Source organism: Anas platyrhynchos, chromosome 4 (assembly GCF_047663525.1).
Source record: "Anas platyrhynchos isolate ZD024472 breed Pekin duck chromosome 4, IASCAAS_PekinDuck_T2T, whole genome shotgun sequence".
Lineage (NCBI taxonomy): Eukaryota > Metazoa > Chordata > Aves > Anseriformes > Anatidae > Anas > Anas platyrhynchos.
The window spans coordinates 34,812,986-34,826,999 of record NC_092590.1 but is presented as its reverse complement, the minus strand read 5'-3'; the positions used below and the strand labels follow the sequence as shown (position 1 = coordinate 34,826,999).

Genomic DNA, 14,014 nt, shown 5'->3' with positions numbered 1-14,014 from the left:
AACCTTTTAGTTTCTGGCAGCCCATGTCAAAATAATCCTGTTTTCCTCAAAACATGTGAGTGTTTCTGGGCTCTCAAGAAAGCTTAGTGCCTGACAAACTCAGCGCTTGTCTCTTCAGGCAGCTGGAGGTGGCGGGGGCACAACTGTGACGTTGGCTGCATTAGCAGCTCTCATAACTTTCCTTGTTATTTTTATTGTCTCAGCCTCCAGAGTGCTTTGATTAGGCTGGAATCCTAGCTTTCATATTTATTTATTTTTTTAGAGCAAGTTTTGAGCCCTTGTGACTGTGGAAAAAAGTAGCTTGAAAACATGCAATGTGCTTTGGATGTGCTAAAATCAGAAAGTGAACAAAGAGCCCAGCTGGGACTGCAGGAATGGTGGGATGCTTTATTTATTTATTTATTTTTCTTAAAAAGAAAAAAGAAGGAAAAAAAAAAAAAAGAGCTCTGAATTTCTCCTTGCCTTGCAATACCTCAACTCTTGTTCTCACCCTTTTATTAGCAGCATGAGGCAGTGGCACAGCTTGCCTGGGGTGGCACAGCAGGGCAGCAAGCCAAGAATATGCTCTAGGTGTCTTCACCACACACCGTAAGGGCATTTCCCAAGAGCTAGGCTGGGGCAGGCAGTACTCGTGCCGGTACCAATTGGCAGCATAAGACCAAAAAGTTGGGAAGGGAGTTGTTCACATCTCACAGCAAGCCAGCTTGCTGTCATGCCGTGTTTCTTGGTGTACTGCCCCAGACCTCATAACACTGCATTTCCAGCATCAGGCCATACCAGCTGCGATACCTCAAGCCTTGCTGTCAGAATCACACACTTACAAGACTGGGTGCCCCACCAATCTTTTACTACTATTTTATTAATGGGAAAAGACTACATCAGGCAGTTAACATGAACCAAGACATTCCTGCCTATGACAAATTAAGGTCTAAGATGTACGCTGCGAAAAAATGTCAGATGTGAGCTATAGAGCCATTAATTGTCAACAGCTTGGGCTCTGTTGACACGTGGGTTTGTTTTACATTATTCCTATAGGGAAATAGAGTGGCTGATGCTCTCGTGCTTAGGCCAGCTGATTTGTCTCGGGCAGACAGCTCTTCTGCAAAGAAGAGGGGTCTGAAAAAAGAGGGTTTGGACTGAAAGAAGACAGGGTAGAAAAAGAATGAAATAGAGCTAGTCCTATCTTTAAAAAAACTCACAAAGAGCTACTTTAATCAAGTTTATATTTATGCCTGACACGTGGATGATAGGAAGAACTGGCATCAACTCTGTCAGTAAAAATATCTTATTGTTATTAATAACTTTGTTAACTCTGGCATCCATTGTATGCCAGGCACTGTGCAAAACCCAAGGAAAGCATGCCGTCTCCCTAAAGAGCTTGTACTAATCCAGACTATTGAAACAATATTTTTTTAATACTGTGTATAAATCATTCTTCTAGCAGTATTTAGTATAGAGGTTTATGCTTCCCCATGCATGTTTTCAAGACAAACAAATTTGCTACAGTGAAAACACTACACAGTTCAATCCAGCTACCTTTAATGGCGTTTCTTCCAGGCAAACCCTTGGAAACTGCAGAAAAGCCCTTAACATAAAGTTAACTTTGAAATCTGCCTAAGCATCATTAACTTTAGCGGTCTCAAATACATGCTTTGCATCAAGCATGTGCTGAAGTGCTCCTCCCACTGTGTACGGAATTGGACCCATGCAAAGGGTTTTGGTGATATATAGTGTAATATCAGAGAGATTAAAATCCCCAGGGATTCACTATGGAGGAGGGAATTATATCATCTCTCACTAGGGCAGTGCTCTGAGTTCTCATCAGGCAATGTGAGCTCTCTGAGATGTGAGACCAACAGATCATCCCATTTTACCATGTGTCCAGAGCATCTGCAACAGCAGCATCCCTATCTTGCCATCTAATTTTTTGTCATTTTCTACTGCAATAGGAAACAACGATAACATTAACAGCTGTAGGGCAGGGTTTCCTCTTAAGCATCTTGATGCTTAAGTTTAGGTCTTCTATTTTCCCTATTCATTCATCAAAGCATCCTCTTTCACAGTCAAAAATATGGTTTGTTTATTTATTTATTGACAAAATGAAGGAAAGACCTTAGGTCAATGATCATGTAGGAGAAGTAGCTATTAAGAAAGCAGATGAAATCATGAGGGGCCAATAGTATAAGACAAAGATTAAAAAAAAAGACCTTAATTAAGCCTGGGTAGAACCAAACCTGTTAAATAAATAGTGATATAGTGAAATAAAAACAGCAACAACAGCAAAAAGGAAAATAATAAAAAAAGTTTAAAAAATGAATTTATATGAACTAAACAACATTATCATGTAGTCTCCAGGGGAGGATAACTGAAAAAAAAAAAAAAAAAGATAATATTGGAATAACTGAAAAAAGATAATAATGCCTAATGAGGTCCTGAGGGGACTATTTAACTAGACTACACAGACAGCTGGATTCAAAAGGGAGCTTTGCCCACATAAAATCTTCAGACTTGTGTCCAATTTAGTCTTATATGTTTAAGGCCTGCAGCCAGCTCGTGCCCGCTGATGCTGGCAGTGCCTGTTGCTGCACTCCTGCCTGATCAGCAGGGGCCAAAGCAGCAGATCCGTGATCACACGAGGGATGGCAAAGACCTGTTGTTTCCCCTATGGTTTGCTGCCCCAGAATTAATTCCTAGATCTGGACCTTTTCTAAGCCTATAGAGATCAGAGGCAGAAATGCTTCATAATGCACCGAGACACCTGAGTTAATGGTTTTCACCACTTTTTAAGGGAAGCATCACTGGTTTGGAGGTAGGATGTGAGCAGAAAATCCCTCCCTGCCTCTCCTCCCACCTTTTCCCCTCTATCCCACCCCTCATTGCAGTGCTTTTTCTATTCCAGTAAAGTTCCAGGCCTCATGCCTTTACTTTTCAGACTAAGTTTGAATGGGCTTTGACGGTTCAATATAGGGAGAACAGGCAGAAACGCACTGATTCTTAGGAAACGAGCTGTGCTGTGCTGGAAGTTACTGAGAAACAACATACAAAAGCCAAGCCACAGCAGAGACTCTCTTTAGAGTTTTTGAATGACTATTATTTTTCTGGCTGATGCTTGTGAAATAAGTCAGGTTGGCACAAGCAGTTCAGTGAAGACTTCTCTGGACATGTGAAAGCCCTGAGAGCAGAAAGGCTGTTGCAAGGCTGTGGGTACTGCATGTGGGTAAATAAACATTTTTTTCCCCCTCAAATCTGATTGTTTTTATGTAAGTATGCTCAGCCTTATAATTATAGGTAAGACCACTTGGAGGGAATAGATACACAAGGGCAACCGCATTCATTTCTTGTGAGTCTCTCTAGAGGCAGCAGACTTCAACACTTGAAGGTCTAGAATCCCAGACTGGTTACACTATGAGCACTCTGTTTTTATTGTTGTTTCTAAGAAATCCCAGTGAAAGTCAACTCATTTTTTCTTTTTATAATACATTAAAAATACAAAATATATTATCAAATCTAGTATAAAAAGGAAATCTTAACAAACATTTGTCAACCATAGCTCGAAGAGACTCTTTAAACTATTTTAACTTGTGTGACCTGAAGAGGAGGATTGTGATACATGTCCTCAAACAGTTCTTTTTGTAAAATTATTTAGCAAACAAGAAAGAAGACTGGTTTATTTAGAAGTACAAAATGAAAAGATTGAGAACTGGAAACCAATAAGAAAGAAATAAGAAATAAGGAGCAAATATTAGGCAGCCAAATGACTGTGGCTTGATATATCTTGTCTCAGCTTTTCTTTCATTTTCCCCAAAAGAAGTTGGCAATGACAATAGAAAGACTGTGAACTATGTAACAATATGATGTACTTGTGCCAAAATGTAAATACAAAAGAAATGTTCTAAAACACCATGTATCAAATTATCTGCAAGAAGCAGAAAAAGTGAATTATATGTTCATTTTTATGGAAACAGAGAAAGATTATATGCAGAGCTAAGGGGTTTATCTTCAGATAGGTACAAATTCCTCATTAAAAATTTGATCCAGATTAGAGAGGACCAAATGAATACCTTGATGATGATGTGGTGGATGTGGTGAGTTATGCATTTCATCATGATCCTAGTAAACAGAATAAAAGCAGAGCAAAACAAAAATTAAAGAACAAAATCAGGAAAAAGCAACAACAAAACAGACTCAGAATGGGCCTCACACATCTCTTTTTTTTATCAACTAACAATATGAATGAGGATGTATTGACCTTTTCATTAATTTCAAATTCCATAAATGGGAATCTTTGGGGATCAATATAGTAGGTTACATGCAATGTAACATTTTTGTAAGGCTCTCAGGTACGGGTCTTAATTCGATGGATTCCAGCCCCCTCAGGATAATAGCTCTTTGTTAGCCCTGGATTAACATAGGCACTAAAGACAATTTGTAGGGAGGAGAAAATAATTTCAAGCCAAAGGCCTTCCCTGTGTGCCTACATGTAAAGCACAAGAGACAGAAAGAGAAAAGGCAAATGCTCTGCTTTCTGCTCAGTGTGTACTACATCTGAGATCATTAGGCCTTTGCTTTTAGGAGTTGTATTTTTTTTCTAAGGTAACTCAGTGGCCTTCAGTGTGTCAATGAAATACAGACAAAATAATGTAAGAAGAATACTGTGACAGCACTCTTTACAATCTCTAGCCCTTATTTTTTTCAGCCTGACCTTAGCTGTCTAGTGGCTGCAGTTGTAACAGCAATATGCACAGATCAGTTCATAAGATGATTAAAACATTGCACATAAAACCTTTACCTGAGTTATTTTTATTAGTTTTTCAGCTCGACAGAAACAATTAGATTTTGTGCAGTGTACTCCCACAGCAAAAGGATATCACAGTATGCTCTGACAGGCAAGTGTAGGAGGCTGTAAACTAAATGAACTGCAGTTATTGGGATCATCCAGTTTTACTTTATGAGAAGGCTGGTTGTCTCAAAATAAACCTTGACACCCTTTCTTTTCTTAAGGTCATATAGACAGGACACCTGGCAGAGGCTCACTCCCACTGAAGCCAATAACATCAACCCTGACCAGCACAAACCAAGACTGGGTCAGCTTGTTCTCCGTAAGAACAGAAATCAAGCACATTTTCCTTGTTGCCAATATTCCAAGAAGTACATGAATAAAAACACTATTTTTGGTAAATGTCACAGCCAGGTTGATTGTGAGGTCTTCACTCCTTTGTGCTATGAGAGCACATTATTTTTGTAACGTTAGTCACTGTTTCACTGTGAACAAGGGCATGGCAATCTGCCCCTACATTAAAAATTGAAGACAAATCCCATTTGTTCTGCATTCCCCCCTGGGGATTATTGCTATAATCCTTAATTGACAATGATTGCATTTTATGACACATATTAATTTCATTTACAGCATGTCCAGTTTTGTTAAACATCAATGATGCTAATTTATGAATGACATCAGCAATAACTCTGCCTTCATTCAGGGCCATTCCTGCTGCCAATCCAGGCTCGGGCTCAGCGCTGCAGCAGCAGCAGCAGCAGCAGGCACCGAGTGACACCCACGTGTCTGTCTTTCAGCAAAAGGGATGTTTCTTGTTTCTGAGGAAGGGGCACCTCCCTGCCCACACACCTGGGAGGAAGGCTCCCTTCTCCCCGAGAGGGGCAGCCTCGGAGGCATCCACCCGATGCCAGCTTGACCAATGTGGTCATCCTGAAGGAGAAATTTCTCGGGGACCAGGGGAGAATGAGTACAACGGGATAGTAGTTTTAAATCAGTGTATCACAACTGAGATTTCAAAAACGTAAGTCTTTTGCTGAGGCTCTACAACACTTCTAAAACCAAAGGCAGATGTGGATCTCCTTGAAATCTCATGTCATAGCCCCTTGCTCCGTTGTTGCCAGGCTCCTTACTGACAGCCTTTTCTGCGAGTCACAACTGCTCCCACTACTGCTTGAGTTTTGTTTTTCATTTCCACTTCTTCTCCAATAAAAAAAAAAAAAAAAAAAAAAAAAAAACAAAACAAAACAATGCCATAGAGGAGCACATTTCATCTCGGCATCTGTCAGAAAAAACTTTCTTTTATTTCCTCCCACACGCTTCACACAGGGACAGAACAAGATGGCACTCAGCATTACTGGGAGAAGTGTGGGAATGAAACAGCCCTGTATGGTATCGAGGTAGGAGGCAAGGGGAGCCTTGACAGCAAGTTCTGCCCCACAATAATGTCATGGTCATGTGCAGGTGCCAACAGAGACACGTCTTGCTGTCAACTTTTGTGTCACATCGCATCAGCATGTATCCACACCCCTAATGCTGCCTACACCCAGTGAGAACTGGCTCTGTAAATGTCCCTCACTACACCCAGAGGCTCCAAGTGCAGGAAACACACTGTCAAAATATAATGGTCCGGCTTATGGCTTGGTTGGATATTTTATCGTCTTGGAAAGACGTTACAGCTGGTGTGAACTTTTGTATCAGATATCAGTGTTCCCTGGTCCAAATTCTTTCATGTGACTGGCTTTGGTTAAAGAAGGCACTCTTGCTGAATTTAATTAGATAGAAACACAATTTAAGAGCAGATACCACCCCTTCCCATTACCAAGGAAGATGGCCTGGAGCATTGCTCAGTGCCCAAGGGTCTCCCTAGCGTGGTTTTTTGGCTGAGAAAACAATGTGCTATATCCAGGAAAAATATGAAGCTTATATCCGTGCCTAGAAACTGTCAAACTGGTATCATTATAAATTGTACTGATATAAAAACAAAAAGTGCCTTAATTTAATTATGGGTGTTTTACTTGGTTGGTGTAAGACAGGTTCTCTGGGACCTTTTTCCTATCAGACCGTCTTGAAAGAGAGGCCTCAAAGCAGGCCTTGTGTGTGCCACAGACATGATACAGGCCCCACCGCAGGGCCACGGGCTCACCCTCCTCTTTGCAGGACAGGGCTAGCTTTTCTCTCACACACCATACCCACAGCTTCACCAGTGATATTTCGGTTACAGCAGTAAATTCTGCGTGGGAGAAGGTTATGGCTGGGGCTGGGAGAACCATCTGAGTGGAAGGCTTTATCTAGCACTTTCCTTTCTTTCCCTTCTTTCCTTGTGAGCTTCCCAAGTCGAATTTCCTTCACTCCCTGAGGAAGCAGATGAGGCTTTAATGCAAGCAAAACAGTGGTTTCTAACCCTCCTGCGATCACAAGGAGGAGGAAGGGTCTTTGCAGCCGTACATCTTAGCAGAAGGTGCACCCAGTGCAGAACTGCGTTTTGAAGGAAAACAAGTGCTTTCATTTGGCATTTCCAAAAAATGCGTGCGCTTCATATTACCAACTGACAATCCACCCCCGCTCACTGTCTGCAAGCAGTTTGTGGTCTGCGGAAAGCTGGTGAACAGCTTGCTAAGAGCCTGCTGGTCAAACCTGCTTGGCTGTGATCAGCCACGTGGCATATTCTGTGGCCTTGGGGAACAAACCCTGTGCTCTCCTCAAACAGCCTGCAACGTCCCCTCCCAGCTTGCAGCTTTAGCAAACGCCCTTGCCAGCAAACATGTCCACTATAGTCATTATGGAAGGGGAACAAAAAAAGGACATGGACAAAAACGAGGTCTAAGAATGGGAGGAAGGGCTGCAGGACTGGCCCTGCTCTCCACCACAAGCTCTGCTTTTACACCAGCTTTCCCCCAGAAATCAGCAACCTGTTAGGGAGGTGGTTCAGTGCTCCCTTCGTTCTTCCTTCCCTGGAAGCCGGAGGGCTCATTTTTGTGTTGATCCACTCTGAGCAGGAGACATAGCTTGGATTGCTCTCCTTACCATTTTCACATGCCAGCAAAGCTTCAAGCTGCCATTGGGAAGTAGGGACGGCTCTGTACAGACTCCTCTCCCAGCCCCTCGGTGAAAGCTCCTGGTTCTTCTTCCTTCTCCCAGTGATTCGTTGTTTCAGCACAGAAAAAAAATGTACATATGTATCTGGATAAGGCAGGCTGGGAATTCAAGCCACGTTTTCTGAGGAAAATAATCTGTTGTCTCTTTTTTAGAGAAAACCAAAGAGCTTGTGCAGTTTGGGAGAGGTAATGCTGCTGGTGCTCCTGATTGGGACACATGTGCAGTGAAGGTAGGTATATGAAGCTTATAACCATCCCAAAATGCCTCTGGTAAGATTCTGGCCTGACTACGTTGAAAAAGAGGTGGGAGAGATCACTATTATCATACTGAGCATCCTGTGCAATTGGAGTTGCACCTAAGAACACGCACCCAAAGCAGCAATATTTGTGCAGAGTGACAGACACCAAACTCCCAGACAGAACTGAGACAAATGGCTGGAGACTACCGGACAAGAAAACACACAGCTGGAAAGACAGATAGCCATCAAATTCTTCTTACTCCCTTCTCTGGCACTTTGTTCTCTCTGCAAAATGTTGTCTAAGTTTCTAACACAGACAGAGACTAGAAATGGAAAAAGTAAGTGGCCAGGCTGTGGTTATGCCCTATTTTCTTTCCCCAATAGGGGAGTATTGTATAACAGAATTCTGTTCAAGTATCAGTTTTATTCCTAAAATAGTTATTATTCTTCATACTGCATATGAAACAAGAGACATGTTTTGGTCTAGCACACTTCTTGATAGCAGTTTTGAGTGAGCTTTTTAAAAAAGTAATAAATAGAAAAATAAAATTAAATTATTCTAATTAAATTAATTTTAAATGAATTTAAACTAAATTATAAATAAATAAAATGTAAAAGGAGATATGAACAATTCCTTTTTCATGTGTATTTGGGCAAAATAGACATCTTTGGACACACTGATCCTTGAGCATAAAATCTTCCATCTATTCTCTGATAAATGAACCACAAAACTAGAAACAAAGACAGGTCTATTTTGAAGACAGTGAGCAGATTCTAATATCTAGGGTAACGTAACGCTGTTGGAGTGCCAGGTTATCCAGAGTCTGAATGAAATCCACTGGGAAACTGAGGATCTCTGTAAATGACATGTCTATGAGCTGATATAAGATCAGTAGCAGAAATATATATGTGTTTGAGTGCTCCTGTATCAGAACAAGGCCAGTTTCAAGAAATCTGAAAGTCCTGATTCAAGAGAAATCTTGTTTGGTTGTAGTTCAGGAAATTATAAGAACTCCATGTGTAAAGCTGAAAACTAAGCAGTAAAATTCCCAGATTAATCTTACTCAATTTCTTTCCCACTTTTTTTTTTTTTTTTTCCTCCCTGTATAGGAACAGAAATGTTATCAAAAAACCATCCCTCACAGTGATTTCAATACTTTATGCAGTCCTGGGAAAAGATATATAAACCTGAAAAAAAAAAATGCTGGAGGCAAGAAACAAAGCAGCTTTGGAAGACAGTTGTTATTCATGGGCAGGTTGTGTCGCAGCGGCAATGCGCTTCATTCTCTGCAAGACAAAAGGTTTAAATAGTCCTTTCTCAAAATATATCACCAGTATAAAAGTCAAGATGTTGGATCTAATTCAGTTTTCATTCATTCTAGCCCAGTTTAAACAACTTTTGGAAATTTAGTGTGAGAACAGTTTCCAAAAATAGGTATGAAGTTAAAGGATTGATGATGGAGAAGACAGCATCCATGGGAAAAAGGTCGGGTGGCCACAGTGTTCTCCCGTCTCTTCTATGCTTCAGAAAAGTTTGTCTGGTTTTCGCAGAGTTTTGAGTGAAAATGGAATTCTCTTGAATTATTCATTATGTTTTCTTTGGGTCACCTTTCCCTATATATTATGCCAGCAAAATAAACAAGTACAAGGAACCATAGCTTTGATTTTAGTATGGATATGTGTGAAATACACTGAGTCAGGAGTGCTATGATAACCATATGTACTGCTGTGTGTATGTCACACAGACAGATGACCATGAACAGAAAAACGCAATCAATCATGCTGGTGCTTTCTTCCTAGCCCTACGCCTCTCATGTGCCTACACCAGAAAACCATTGATGTGCACACATGTGTAAACAAAAGATGGCATACTTCTATTGCTTTTTTTTTTTTTTTTTTTCGCTTTCTTCCAGCCATTCTGTAACACAAGGGATAATGCTTGTTCTCATTGTTTTAAGTGGCAATAATCCACTTGCTAAGTGGAAAAATTACAAGGCAAAAGGTTTTAATTTAAAATCCCAACACAAAAAAGTGATTACTGATGAAAAAAAAAAGACCTCTGATATCTTATTATAAGAAAAAGCACTTTTCAAAGAAATAATTTGCCTGACAAAATAAGAGGCTAATAACAGTGGTCTTAACTCAGGTATAATTTAGGCACAGCTTGTGTAAAGTTCCCTGAAGAACTTTGCCAGGGTGCCCACCTGTGTCAGTCCTTGCTAACTCAGGTGGCTACACCACCTGTCTTGTGATGTGGAGCTCCAGGTAAAGTCACCAACTCACCCTCTGTAGTGGTTTAGCATAAGATCCTGAAAAAAAATAATAAAATTTTACCTGCCTAAGGAAACACATAAACTCTAACAAACAGGACTAATCATGTATCTTAATGCTTCCAAGGCAGGGATCTGCTTCAGCTGTCTCAAACTTACTTCCTGATGCATCCATCACCCACATGATGGTCCAAGTAAGCTGCATTAAACAAAAGCCATTGACGTATACCCTACAACCACTGCTAGAATACAATGGTCTTGAACCTAGTTTACTTGGCAAGCTACAGAAATTACTTGTTTTTCAGGCATTGTGAACACACAGCTTTTGGATCTGAGAGGCCATTCAGTTTGTTGGCACAGCAGGATGGGAACTGTGGAGATCTGGGAGCACCACTGGAGTGCTGGTTACACAGATGTCCTAAGCAGGGCTGCTAAGTGGTTTAAATGAAACCAACACTGTGCCACGTGAGAGATCAAACCAGTACTTGTGACAATTCTCTTCCATCAGGAAAATAAGTGAAATTCTTCCCAGAGACCTCGAAGGAAAAGGAAACAGTGGGCCCCCTTGTAAGGCCTCCCTCCTTAACTTCGTTACTGGTTTCTGCGGTGACTGGGCCTAGCTCTCTGGAGCAGTGCTTTGTTTCCCACATGCTAAGTTGCAATGGCACAGGACAGGACAGAGGGACCTTTGAGCAGCTCCCCTGTTATTAAATGACAGTGAAATTCCTTTACTGGCCATGGGGTCAGCATTCAGTCAAAGTTAGGCCCTTTCTTGCTCAGGAGGGATCATCCAGCTGCAGCAAGCAACCTGTGGGCTGAGGCATACAGCCATGGCATCATTAGCAAGGTCAGTGCAGAAATGCATTTACCTGCGGGTTGTGCACAGTTCTGGGGGGTGTGTGTGTATGGGGTTATCTCACTGCGAACTCTGTCCACCTCTGGCCCATCCCTGTGTATGGCAAGCAGCACAAGGCCACAGCAGGAATGTCTTGACTGATGGATTCACATGAGTACAAGGCAAGTGCCTTTCTCAAATACACAATTGCTTAGGAAATGAGTGGGGTTTGGGTTTACACCCAAAGCTAGAGTGCTGACTCTTTACCATCTGGTGACTTCTTAACTACAACCATACAGCACAGCTCAAGTCCTCTGAGCAAAGAAGTGACTAATACGCTGCAGAGAGATCCCGAGTTGGTAGGAAGTAATATTAGCCTTCTGCTGTCTTCACTAGTTAACGTGATACGTAAATGAGTAACACATGATACGATTTGAAACCCTTGCTGTCTGTAGGAAACATAACCCAGGGTTAGTGCTTCGGAGGAGATGGTTTTCCTAATGAATATGTTCTTTGTTTGAGAATGGCAGCGAAATCCCAGTTTTCTTCTAGCATCTTGTGCAACATGTCCAAAACAACACTTGTTCCAGGGGATGGCAAATACTTGAAGTTTGAATGGAATCGGCTCTGTTAGCCTGAGTTTGTACTGCCACACCCTGACATCCACACTGCAAGGAGCCCTAACCCCTTCCTCGGCTGCTGGAAATGAGCTTTGCAGTGTGTCTCAAGCCTGTAAGAAAGCCCTGAGTCTGTTCATTTGTACTAAAGCTAGAATTAGCATCGCAGATGATTGAAAGCAAATTTAAAGCAGAAATTTCAAACAGAGCCATAATGAGTTAGGTTTCCCTATTAGATGGAGGTACCTAGTCAAGGGTGCTTTTTATCCCTGCTCGGTGTCTTTCAGCTCCTGTGGATTTCTGTGAAGACTGCAAAACTGTCAGCATCTTTGCAAATCAGACCAGCAGTAAAGTACTGAGCAGAGGATGATACTTCATAGACATCAAGTTATCAGACTGCTTTATTTATGCTTTCTGTTGCGTGTCATCTCAGTGGAGTAAAAGCTACTTAAACATTGAAGTAGCAAAGCTAGGAGGTTCTAAAGACATGTTCCTGCTGAATCCCTGTTTCAATTTTTCATATAGTACATGTCCATGTGCACAGTCTTCCTGTGCTTCTTTTCTGTGAGGCCTTTGAGGAGTAGCTTTTCTTGTCAAACCTGGCAGAAGGAAAAGAGAAACGCCAAAAGACATAACACAGCTTCCTGTAGTGTCTACCTTAAAGAGATCCACTCAGGATCCTGAATGAGCAAACTTTAAACAAATTTTGAATTTTCTGGTAATTTTCTCCAACAACTTAATCCTTAAAGTCATACTCAGGTAGTAAAGAGACAGAAACATACCACATATCCTGGGGGTCCAGTCAAAACAGCAGATTTCTAATGATAAAATATTTCAACAAACTATTTCTATGAGAGCTTCAGAGCACAAATTCTTTGTAAAGATATTTTTGTAACTCAAAAATAAATAAAATAAAATTGTAGACTGTGGAAAAATTGTTGTTTGTATTTTATATATGAAAATTTCATTTCAAATTCATTTCAATCAGGTGTACTCCTGGGAAGTATAATAACGATAATAGCACACGCACACACACACACATATATATGTGCAATAGTAATAATAGCACATCCATGGATTCTCACGTGTTTTTCAGTGTGCTGTGAAAACATCTGCTAGTACTCATCAAACTCCTTTGTGGTTGGTTGTCCCCATTTTACAGGTTGAAGAAATTAGACAAGCAGGTTAAAGGACTTGCCCAAGACCACACAGGGAATCAGATGACAGAGTACATATTAGAATCATAATTTCCTGGCTCTACTTCCAATTACTTTGTGCCAAGGAAAAGGCTACTTTTTCTAATGTAACACCTTGCTTATTTGACTTTCTTCTTTCTCTCTCTCTCACCCTGCACCATCTCACCTAAAATATAGCCGAACAAAATTTTTCTCCTTTAATGCACACTTTTGTATTTAATCTGTGGTGCCAAAGAGATCAAATAAATGCAGTCACCACTCCAGAAAGAGCAAGGAGAGTTTATTTAGCTGATGTGATGGCATAGGTAGATTATAAAAACTTTCCAGATTTTTGGCAGGGAGGCGACCTCCTAAGCCCTGAATAAACTTGCCTGTGTGGATCAGGCAAGTCTGCACAGCCTCCCAGGTAGGACAGGTGCAAAGCTGACAAAACCAGCACACTGAAACTACAGTACCCCACGGTGGATGTCATCCAAAACACACACCTTGATTCCTCATTTTTCTTTTCCTGCAGCTCTCCAGCTGAGCATGTCTCCATATCTCCATATCTGATTTTGGTGAAAGTAAAACGTTGTGATGGAAGAGGAAAAAATTCTCAATGCTCTCCTCAGATAAATCTCCAGAGATTTCTTTAGAGTATTTCTTTACAGTTCCCCTTTGTGCTGAGGAATTATTTCCCCCATATTTTAAAGGCTGTGTTACATCATTTGCTTTAAGGGTTGGAGGGATTTGATGCTAATGAATCTTCAAAATCACTGTTATCTTTTTTTTTTTTTTTTTTTTTTAATTAGTTTTACCACAGGGAATTCAACTCATGTGACCATAAACAGGTGTAGATTCATTCCTGATTGTAATGGTGCAATCCATTTACCCTAATGAAAACAGCTCAAGTGATTACAGGAACACCTCTGAGGAGGCTGCAGAGATGACGTCTCTTGCACTGGATTAACCATGTTGTACAATTACAGCAGGATCTGGGAAGCTT

General features: G+C 41.0%; 2 long non-coding RNA genes across 9 annotated transcripts in view; one reads left to right on the top strand and one right to left on the bottom strand.

Moving 5' to 3' along the window:
* LOC106017547 (uncharacterized) overlaps positions 1-11,269 on the top strand; it is a 122,521-nt gene extending 111,252 nt beyond the window's left edge. For all 8 annotated transcript variants that reach the window (XR_011809057.1, XR_011809061.1, XR_011809054.1 and 5 more), the window contains exons 11-12: positions 8,026-8,102; positions 9,222-11,269. This is a non-coding gene — a long non-coding RNA (uncharacterized lncRNA). The remainder of the gene's footprint in view (positions 1-8,025; positions 8,103-9,221) is intronic.
* A 947-nt stretch (positions 11,270-12,216) lies between these two features.
* LOC106017550 (uncharacterized) lies at positions 12,217-13,785 on the bottom strand. The gene is made up of 2 exons (XR_001191067.5): positions 13,515-13,785; positions 12,217-12,432 (listed from the first exon to the last, which is right to left on the bottom strand). It is a non-coding gene; the product is annotated as an uncharacterized lncRNA (long non-coding RNA).
* Between the last annotated feature and the right edge of the window lie 229 nt (positions 13,786-14,014).